We start from the raw sequence: 11,041 nt of genomic DNA, 5'->3' as shown, positions 1-11,041 counted from the left end.
GGACTGCAGGCGCCCACCACCACGCCCGGCTAATTTTTTTGTATTTTTAGTAGAGACGGGGGTTTCACCGTGTTAGCCAGGATGGTCTCGATTTCCTGACTTCGTGATCCGCCCGCCTCGGCCTCCCAAAGTGCTGTGATTGCAGGCGTGAGCCACCGCGCCCGGCCGAGACCTTTTTCTTTTTTTTTTCTTTTAAAGAGATGGGATCTCACCGGGCACTGTGGCTCACGTCTATAATCCCCAGGATTTTTGGAGGCCGACACAAGGGGATCGCTTGAACCCAGGAGTCGAGACCAGCCTGGACGACATAGCGAGACTTCGTTTCTGAAAAAAATACAAGCATTTTGAACCCGGGAGGCGGAGGTTGCAGTGAGCCGAGATCACGCCACTGCACTCCAACCTGGGCGACAGAGCGAGATTCCGTCTCAAAAACAAAACAAAACAAAACAAAAAAACAAAAAAACAAGCATTTGGCAGGCATGGTGGTGCACACGCCTGTGGTCCCAGCCACTTTGGAGGCTGAGGTGGGAGGATCACTTGAGCCAGGGAGTTCGAGGCTGCAGTGAGCGGTGATCGCGCTGGGGGACAGAGCCAGAACTTATCTCAAAAAAAAAAAAAAAAAAAAAAAAAAAAAAGAAAGAAAGAAAAAGAAAAACAAAAAACTGGCCAGTGTGTGAGGGGCGCGCGTTTTTAAGATGTGAGAGGGAATTGTGCTTCACGGTCACCACCAGGTGTCGCGACATCGGGTGCCGCGCCGTCCCGCGTCTGTGGCGCGGTGGCCTGTCTGAGAAACTGGCTGCAGAGCCCGCTTTTCCTAGCCTACTGCCCGAAAACGCAGAATTTGGGGAATTGGAACTTTGGAGGCCGGAGCGAAAGACCTCTCCTTCTCCCGCCGGAAATACCCCTCTTTTCGGGAAGCGCGCCCCTGCCTTCCAGAAAGGAAGGACCGTGATCGCGCCACTGCACTCAAGCCTCTGGGTGACAGAGCGAGGAGACCCTGTCTCCAAAACACAAACAAACAAAAAAGGTAATAGGGGGCCGGGCGCGGTGACTCAAGCCTATAATCCCAGCACTTTGGGAGGCCGAGGCTGGTGGATCATCTGCGGTCAGGAGTTCGAGACCAGCCTGGCCAACATGGTGAAACCCCGTCTCTACTAAAAAAACACACACACAAAAATAGCTGGGCATGGTGGCGGGTGCCTGTAATCCCAGCTACTCGGGAAGCTGAGGCAGGAGAATCGCTTGAACCCGGGAGGCAGAGGTCGCAGTGGGTTGAGATCACACCATTGCACTCCAGCCTGGGCCACAAGAATGAAACTCTGTCTCAAAAAAAAAAAAAAAAAAAAAAAAAAAAAAGGTAATAGGAACATTGCTGGTAATTGCTGTGTGAGGACACTGTAATGCCACATTTATACCTGTCTTTCTGAACTTCTATGCCAATGTAAACATGCATATGTGTATAGATATCTCCATATATAGTTACTCCCACCTTGTTCACGGCTGCATTTACACTAGATATAACATTTTCTCCTTCAAATAATGTTATTGCTAACTATGAATGTAATACATGCTCAGTGTAGGAAATTTGGGAAATATAGGAAAAGAAAGCACTCATTATCCCTACGATCCAAGTATATTCAGTTTGGCATGTTTCCTCTTTTCCCAGTATTAATTTTTTACTTAAATAAAAACAAATACAATGCAGTTGTAAGGACTCAACCAGCAGATACATAGTGAGTAAAAACATTGAAGTCCTTTTTCAGCGTCCTTTCCCAGCTGTCCTCTTCCCACGCATCTTTTTCTGTGCCACTTGCTAGAAGTTTGGTGTATTTACCACCAGATTGTTTTCAATGTGTCACATATGTTTGTGTTATATAAAAACATACTTTAAAAATTATATATAAATGGAATTATACATTACATACCCATCTTTCTTAGAGACATTTCCATGCTAGCACATATAGATGTGCCTTATTCTTTTTAAACTGCTGCAAAACATTTCATGGTATAGATACACCATATTTTATCCTTCTCCTTGCTGATGGTATTTAGATTGTTTCTAATTTTTTACTATTAATACTGCAATTAACATCCTTGTAAATGTCTCTTGTCACAAATGTGCAAGTATTTCTTCAGGATATACTAGAAGTAGAATTGCTGTATCAAAGATTATGTCATTTAAAAATTGGGGATTATTACAAAATTACCCTTCGAAAGACTGTACAACAAACAATGGAATATTATTCAGCCTTAAAAGGAAGAAAATTCATTTAGCAGAGCAGAAACTGAAAAATAAAAAAAGGAACTCCTGACTGGGTGCGGTGGCTCATGCCTGTAATTCCAGCACTTTGGGAGGCCGAGGTGGGCGGATCACGAGGTCAACAGATGGAGACTATCTTGGCCAACATGGTGAAACCTCGTCTCTACTAAAAATACAAAAATTAGCTGGGCGTGGTGGCACGCACCTGTAGTCCCACTCAGCTACTTGGGAGGCTGAGGCAGGAGAATCGCTTGAATCTGGGAAGCAGAGGTTGCAGTGAGCCGAGATCAGGGCACTGCACTTCAGCCTGGAGGCAGAGAGAGACTCTGTCTCAAAAAAAAAAAAAAAAAAAAAAAAGAACTCCTGCTAGGCGCGGTGGCTTATGCCAGTAACCCCAACATTTTGGAAGGCCAAGGAGGGCAGATCACTCGAGGTCGGGAGTTCCAGACCCGCCTGGCTAATATGGTGAAACCCCGTCTCTACTAAAAATGCAAAAATTAGCTGGGTGTGGTGGCGCACGCCTGTAATCCCAGTTACTCCGGAGGCTGAGGTAGGGGAATCGCTTGAACCCAGGAGGCAGAAGTTGCAGTGAGCTGAGATTGAGCCACTGCACTCTAGCCTGGGCTACAGAGCGAGACTCCACCTCAAAAAAAAAAAAAAGATCAGCCTTGCCAACATGGTGAAACTTGTCTCTACTACAAATACAAAAATTAGCCGGGTGTCATGGCAGGCGCCTGCAATCCCAGCTACTCTGAAAGCTGAGGCAGGAGAATCTCTTGAACGTAGGAGGAACTTCTGACACATATTACCACATGGATGAATCTTAAAGACATTACATTAAATGAAACAAGACAGACACAAAAGGACAAATACTGTGTGATTCCACTATATGAGGTAGCTAGAGTAGTCAAACTCATAAAGACAGAAAGTAGAAGGGTGGGTGCCAGGGACTGGGAAAGGAGGGAATGGGGAGTTAGTGTTTAGTGGGGAAAAAGACGAAAAGAGTTCTGGAGATGGATAGTGGTGATGGTCACACACAATGAATATTAATTACTGCTACCAAACTGTACGCTTAAAAATGGCTTAAATGGCACATTTTTTGTTATTGTTGACCACAATTTTTAAAAAGACTGTACCAATATCAATTCCCACCAATACTGCATAAGAGAGAGTATCTAGTCCTCCACCACTTCATTAATATTATACTTTGGACACATTGAGGGGCAAAAACAACACTTTATTGTTTTAATTTGCATGTGCCTGATTACTTCTGAGATTGGATCCCTTTTAAATGTTTATTTAACATTAATTTGTCTTGTGAATTATCTGTTCATTTCCTTTGCCCAATTTTAGTATGAATTTGTACGACTTCTTTATATATTCTAACAACTAATAATTTATCTAATTGTGGTAAATATTGTCTTTCAGACTTACTTCACTTTTTTTTTTTTTTTTTTTTGAGACAGTCTTACTCTGCTGTCTAGGCTGGAGTGCAGTGGTGTGATCTCTGCTCACTGCAGCCTTCACCTCCGGGGTTCAAGACTCTCGAGTAGCTGGGCTTACAGGTGCACGCCACCACACCCAGCTAATTTTTGTATTTTTAGTAGAGACAGGGTTTCACCATGTTGGCCAGGCTGGTCTCGAACTCCTGGCCTCAAGTGATCCGCCTGCCTCACCCTCCCACAGTGCTGGGATTACAGGCGTGAGCCACTACGCCTGGCCTTACTTCACTGCTCAATTGTGGTGTCCTTTGTAAAAACAGACATTTTTAATTAAAAAAAAAAAAAAAAGCTCCCATCTCTCCAAAAATACAAAATTAGCTGGGGGTGGTAACACACACCTGTTGGCCCAGCTATTCGGGAGACTGAGGTGGGAGGATCACCTGAGCCCAGGGGTCGAGGCTGCAGTGAGCTGTGATCTCCCCACTGCTCTCCAGCTGGGGTGACAGAGCAAGACCCTGTCTCAATCATCATCATCATCATCTGACAATCTTTTTCTTTATGGCTTCTGGGCCAAAGGATTAAATGAAGGTTTAAGGCTTGTTGATAACTATTAATAACACACATTAAAAAAAAAAACAAAAACTATACATAACACACATTTGAAATCTACGGCACATTGCCTGAAGTTAGCATGTTGGGTTCTGGTTCTGTCTCTTGCTTGAACAGTGTTTGGAACGAACAGACCAGGGTGCTCCCTCTTCCAGCCTCTGATCGCCTCCCAACTCCTTTCCACTTGCAGCCTCCGACGCCATCTTCTTGGCAACCTCCTGCTTCTGGGCCCAGCCAACACTGTTTTTGTGGTTATCTGCTTCTTGTCCCCAAGCATGAGCTCCCAGATGTGTCAGAATGATTCCGCCCAGGCAGAGGCAGCCACCAACTGCCTGGTCAACCGGCATCTCTCTGAGCTTCTACTTCGGCTGCGACTATGTGGCTCTGGAAGGCAAACTGGCCAAGTGTCTCTGGAAGATGCAAAGTCAGAGTGGCGGCTCACTCTTTTGTAGGACCTGCAGATGAGATGAGTGGGATAAAACCCTGGACGCCGCAGGGGCAGCCTTGGCCCTGGAGTGGAGCCTGAACTAGCCTCTTCTGGGTCTTCATGCCCCAGGTTCTGCTGGCACAGACCTCAGGACTTCCTAGAGAGGCCTTTCCTAGATGTGGTAGTGAAACTTGTCAAGAGAGTGGATGATCGCCTGACCTCTGCGGGCTGGCCGCCAGGAACCAGGCCAGGCGACTGTCTTTTCCAAAGTCTTGCCACCCTCAAGCACGACTGGGAGCCTAGCGAGCCCAGCGACCTCTGAGAGGCTCCTTTCAAAGGATCAGCGTTTCTGCCTGCCTGAGCCTCCCACTCCAGCCACTAGGCGGCTACCACCCTGGAGCCCTCGCCCAAGCCTCACCCAAGCCAGGGACAAAAGGGGCAGGGGCTGGGGTGGGGAAATCAAATTCATGACCTTCTTAGGGTAAGGATGTTCCAGGAAGAGGAAACCTGCCATCCCACAACCCCTAGACCATAATAGCATTTATTCCCTCCAGGGATCAACAAACCAGTGATCGAGAGACTGTGGAGCCATTGAAATCTGCTAATTAAGGCCGGGCATGGTGGCTCACGCCTGTTGGCACTTTGGGAGGCCAAGGCGGGAGGATCACGAGGTCAGGAGTTCGAGACCAGCCTGGCCAACATAGCAAAACCCCATCTCTACTAAAAATACAAAAAAAAAATTAGCCAGGTGTGGTGGTGGGTGCCTGGAATCCCAGCTATTCAGGAGCCTGAGGCAGGAGAACCACTTGAACCTGGGAGGCAGAGGTTGCAGTGAGCCAATATCGTGCCATTGTACTCCAGCCTGGGCGACAAGAGCAAGACTCCGTCTCATAAAAAAAAAAAAAAGAATCTACTGATTAATGCCTATCTTAACTCCAGTGTCAGTAGTAGCTTTGACAAACGCCTTTTATATCACATGACTATACTTTGCCAAGCATACTGAACACTATTATAATTGTTTCCTAATACCCCATGTGATACCCCCATGCTTCTTCATAAGTTCGTAACACATTTAAAAATAGCATGATGCCGGGGGCGGTGGCTCATGCCTGTAATCCCAGCACTTTGGGAGGCTGAGGCGGGTGGATCACCTGAGGTTGGGAGTTCAAGACCAACCTGACCAACATGGAGAAACCCTGTCTCTACTAAAAATACAAAATTAGCCAGGCGTGGTGGCCCAGGCCTGTAATCCTAGCTAATTGGGAGGCTGAGGCAGGAGAATCGCTTGAACCCAGGAGGCAGAGGTTGTGGTGAACCGAGATTGCATCAGTGCACTCCAGCCCGGGCAACAAGAGCAAAACTCCGTCTCAAAAAAAAAAAAAAAAAAAAGAATTAGCTGGGCATGGCGGGTGGGAGCCTGTAATCCCAGCTACTAGGGAGGCTGAGGCAGGAGAATTGCTTGAACCCAGGAGGCAGAGGTTGTGGTAAGCCGAGATCGTGCCATTGCACTACAGCCTGGACAACAAGAGCGAATCTCCATCTCAAAAAGAAAAAAAAAAAAAATTCAGATAATCTGTAACGGTAAAAAGAAAAGAGTAAAATTACCCAAATAAATTACCAAATTCCCATCATCTGGAGGTAACTACTGATAGCACAGATTTTTTAAAAATGGGTTATCATATAATGCTTTCTATTTTTTATCCTGCTTTTTTAAACTTTTCTTTTTTTTTTTTTTCTTTTTTTTTTTTTTTTGAGACGGAGTCTCACGCTGTTGCCCAGGCTGGAGTGCAGTGGCGCGATCTCGGCTCATTGCAAGCTCCGCCTCCTGGGTTCACGCCATTCTCCTGCCTCAGCCTCCTGAGTAGCTGGGACTACAGGCGCCCGCCACCGCGCCCGGCTAATTTTTTGTATTTTTAGTAGAGACGGGGTTTCACTGTGGTCTCGATCTCCTGACCTCGTGATCCGCCTGCCTCGGCCTCCCAAAGTGCTGGGATTACAGGCTTGAGCCACCGCGCCAGGCCAAAACTTTTCTACTTAACATTGCTTTATTCTAATAAATATATATCTTCATTTAAATAGCTGCATAGCTTTCTGTTGTATATATCATAATTTATTTAAATCATACTAATGGGGCACTTATAAACAACTCTATGATATAAATGCATCTCTTCGCCGGGCGTGGTGGCTCACGCCTGTAATCCCAGCACTTTGGGAGGCCGAGACGGGCGGATCACGAGGTCAGGAGATCGAGACCATCCTGGCTAACACGGTGAAACCCCGTCTCTACTAAAAAGAAGTACAAAAAACTAGCCGGGCGAGGTGGCGGGCGCCTGTCGTCCCAGCTACTCGGGAGGCTGAGGCGGGAGAATGGCGTAAACCCGGGAGGCGGAGCTTGCAGTGAGCGGAGATCCGGCCACTGCACTCCAGCCTGGGCGACAGAGCGAGACTCCGTCTCAAAAAAAAAAATAAATAAATAAATAAATAAATGCATCTCTTCATATATTTATATATGTGTGTGTGTGTGTGTGTGTGTGTGTGTGTGTGTGTGTGTGTGTGTGTATTTAGAGATAGGCTCCCACTCTGCTGCCCAGGCTTGTGTGCAGTGGTACCATCATAGCTAACTGTAACCTCAAATTCTGGGGTCAAGTAATCTTCCCACCTCAGCTTCCTGAGTAGCTGGGACCACAGGCACGTGCCACCATGCCTGGCTAATTTATTTTTATTTTTAAGTTTTTGTAGAGCTGGGTTGTCACCATATTGCCCAGGCCGGTCTCAAACTCATGGCCTCAAGTGATCCTCCTACCTCAGCCTCCTAAAGCATTGAGATTTAGAGGCAGGAACCACTGTGCCCAGTCTCTTGACATATTTTGTAAATAAAAAACAAGGAAGAAATGTTTACAACAGAGGCGTGTGCCACCATGCCCAGCTAATTTTTTGTATTTTTAGTAGAGACAGGGTTTCACCATATTGGCCAGGTTGGTCTCAAACTCCTGACCTCAAGTGATCCGCCCACCTTGGCCTCCCAAAGTGCTGGGCTTACAAGCATGAGGCACTGCGCCTGACCTTAAATGACTACTTTCTTTCTTTTTTTTTCTTTTCTTTTGAGACAGGATCTTACTCTGTCACCCAGACTGGAGTGCTGTGATGCAATCAGAGCTCATCTCAGTCTCCACGGGTCCCAGGCACAAGTGATCCACCTCAGCTTCCCAAGTAACTGGGATTACAGGGGCACATCACTATACCTGGCTAATTTTAAAAACTTTTTGTAGAGACAGGTTCTTGCTATATTTCCCAGAGTGGTCCTGAACTGCTGACCTCAAGCAATCCTTCTGCCTCAGCCTCTGAAAGTGCTGGGATTACAGGCATGGGCCACCGCACTCACCAAAAGGACTAATTTCTTCAATATATAAGCGGTTTCTATAAATATATGAGAAACAGATTAATAACACAATAGGAAAATGGACAAAGGACAGGATCAGACAATTCACAGAAAAGAAAATTGTTCTTTTTTTTTCTTTTTTTTTTTTGAGACGGAGTCTTGCCCAGGCTGGAGTGCAGTGGTGGCGCTATCTCGGCTCACTGCAAGCTCTGCCTCCTGGGTTCACGCCATTCTGCCTCTGCCTCCTGAGTAGCTGGGACTACAGGCGCCCGCCACCACGCCTGGCTAATTTTGTTTTTTCGTATTTTTAGTAGAGATGGGGTTTCACCGTGTTAGCCAGGATGGTCTCGATCTCCTGACCTCGTGATCCACCCGCCTCGGTCTCCCAAAGTGCTGGGATTACAGGCGTGAACCACCATGCCCAGACGAAAATTGTTCTTAAATGCATGACAAGATGTGCAGCTTCACTTAGCATAAGAAAAATGACCATTCAGTGTATGAAGTGGCTTTTTTTTTTTTTTTTTTGAGATGGAGTCTCGCTCTGTTGCCTAGGCTGGAGTGCAGTAATGCGATCTCGGCTCACTGAAAGATCCATCTCCCGGGTTCACGCCATTCTCCTGCCTCAGCCTCCCGAGTAGCTGGGACTACAGGCGCCCGCCACCACGCCTAGCTAATTGTTTTGTATTTTTAGTAGAGACAGGGTTTCACCGTGTTAGCCAGGATGGTTTCGATCTCCTGACCTCATGATCCGCCTGCCTCGCCCTCCCAAAGAGCTGGGATTACAGGCGTGAGCCACCGCACCCAGCCCTGAAGTGGCATTTTTTAATATTTCAGATTGACAAAGATAAAATGAGACTGTTAATACTTTTGTTTCCAAGAGTGCAGAGAAATGCATCCTCGTGCATTGTTGATCAGTGTAAACTGGTACAACCTCTTTGGAAGGCAGTTGGGTAAGTAGCTATGAAAATCTCACATGCAGCTGGGTGAGGTGCCTGTCATCCCAGCACTTTGGGAGACCAAGGCGGGTGGATCACCTGAGGTCAGGAGTTCAAGAATAGCCTGGTCAACATGGCGAAACCCCGTCTCTACTAAAAATACACACACACAAAAAAATTAGTCAGGCGTAGTGGCGGGCACCTATAATCCCAGCTACTTGGGAAGCTGAGGCAGGGAGAATTGCTTAAACCCAGGAGGCAGAAGTTTCAGTGAGCCGAGGTGGCACCATTGCACTCCAGTCCGGGCGACAGAGCGAGACTCTGTCTCAAAAAAAAAAATAAACAAAAGAAAATCTTGAGTGCACATACCCTTTGTGCCAGCAATTCCACATCTGGGAATTTTACAGATACTCTCACAGATGTGAAAAAAGAAGTATGAGCACAGATGTTCCCTGCAGTATTGTTAATAGAAATACACTCAAGGCTGGGCACGGTGGCTCATACCTGTAATTCCAGCACTTTGGGAGGCCGAGATGGGTGGATCACTTGAGGGCAGGAGTTGGAGAGCAGTCTGGCTAGCATGGTGAAACCCCGTCTCTACTAAAGATACAAAAATTAGCCAGGCGTGGTGTCGCACCCCTGTAGTCCCAGCTACTCGGGAGGCTGAGGTGGGAAAATCACTTCAACCCGGGAGGCGGAGTTTGCAGTGAGCCGAGATCACACCATTGCACTCCAGCCTGGGCAACAGAGAGAGACTCCATCAAAAATGGAATGGAATGGAATGGAATGGAATGGAATGGAATGGAATGGAATAGAATAGAATAGAATAGAATAGAATAGAATAGAACAGAACAGAACAGAACAGAACAGAACAGAACAGAACAGAACAGAACAGAATAGAATAGAATAGAATAGAATAGAATAGAATAGAATAATGTAAACCTTAGCAGCAGCAAGGCAGCCATCACCTTTGCTCTCTGAAGCCTGCAGTAGGGATGGGTATAAATTAGCTGTGACGGGAGGGGCTGAGTAAGCTCTGAGACCAGGTGGCTCTGCTGGAAATAGCAGAGGGAGGCAGTGGCCCAGGCTTCCCAAAAACCAGCCTTCAGGAATAAAGATAATGCTCCCAATTTTCAGAACTGTTCTGCTCACTCTGAGTCAGAGTGGAAAATACTGACTGCTGCATCTAGCAAAGGAGATGTTTCAGCACTCTTTTGGGAAGAAGGGCCTGTAGGGCTTATCTGACGAGGGCCTTACTGTCATCTCCCCACCATGCCAAACAGCCTGTCCTTAGACCCAGGGCTCCCACCCCCACTTTCAGATTAGCTGCCAGCCTCCAACACTCTGCAGTTTGCCTTTCCTGAGAAGCAGCCCCTGTGAAAGCTGTTTGTCTGAGCATCAGGCCTGAGCATAATCTGCTTTAGAAGCTGACGTGACCTGTTCTTCTTTTACTGACAACACTTTAATACAGAAATTCTGTTGGCCTTTTAGATTTATATATGCTTCTCCTTCCCCTCTGGGCTTTTCCTGGAAGCAGGCTGGCAAGGTTTACTGGAACAGTATGGCTCCTACCCCCACACCAGCCAAGTCCTTGAGAAGGGAGAAGGTGCTGAGCCACTCAAGCACATGGCCAGGGGAGCTTAGAAAAACAGGGACTTGCAACCTGCCTGGGCAATACAGTGAGACTCCATTCTCAAAAAAAAAAGGGTGGGGGGAACCAGAAAAACAGGGACCTCTAAACACAAGGAGGGAGAAGCTGAAGAAGTGGGTGCTAGAAGAGCCTGGAGATGTGTAGATGGCAGCCTGTTTGCTGCTCTGGGCCTCGGCCATCGCCTGTGCTGCTCATGCTTCTGCTGTCTCTTCTGCTTTCACAAAACTATAAGAGCTCAGGTTGGGGCTGTTCAAAAGCTTCCCGCAATGTGCTGATTCACTCTAAGTGCCTGATCCTCTGCAGACTGACTTCATACACTTAAAATAATTCACTCGTTT

At 46.9% G+C, this 11,041-nt stretch overlaps 1 long non-coding RNA gene across 1 annotated transcript; it reads left to right on the top strand.

Annotated features, from left to right (window-relative positions):
- The first annotated feature begins 738 nt into the window (after window positions 1-738).
- Window positions 739-4,736, top strand: LOC144335348 (uncharacterized). Its single transcript, XR_013406139.1, has 2 exons — window positions 739-1,027; window positions 4,502-4,736. It is a non-coding gene; the product is annotated as an uncharacterized LOC144335348 (long non-coding RNA).
- The last annotated feature ends 6,305 nt before the right edge of the window (window positions 4,737-11,041 follow it).

This window comes from Macaca mulatta, chromosome 16, assembly GCF_049350105.2.
Source record: "Macaca mulatta isolate MMU2019108-1 chromosome 16, T2T-MMU8v2.0, whole genome shotgun sequence".
Lineage (NCBI taxonomy): Eukaryota > Metazoa > Chordata > Mammalia > Primates > Cercopithecidae > Macaca > Macaca mulatta.
This window is presented reverse-complemented; position numbering and strand designations above follow the sequence as displayed.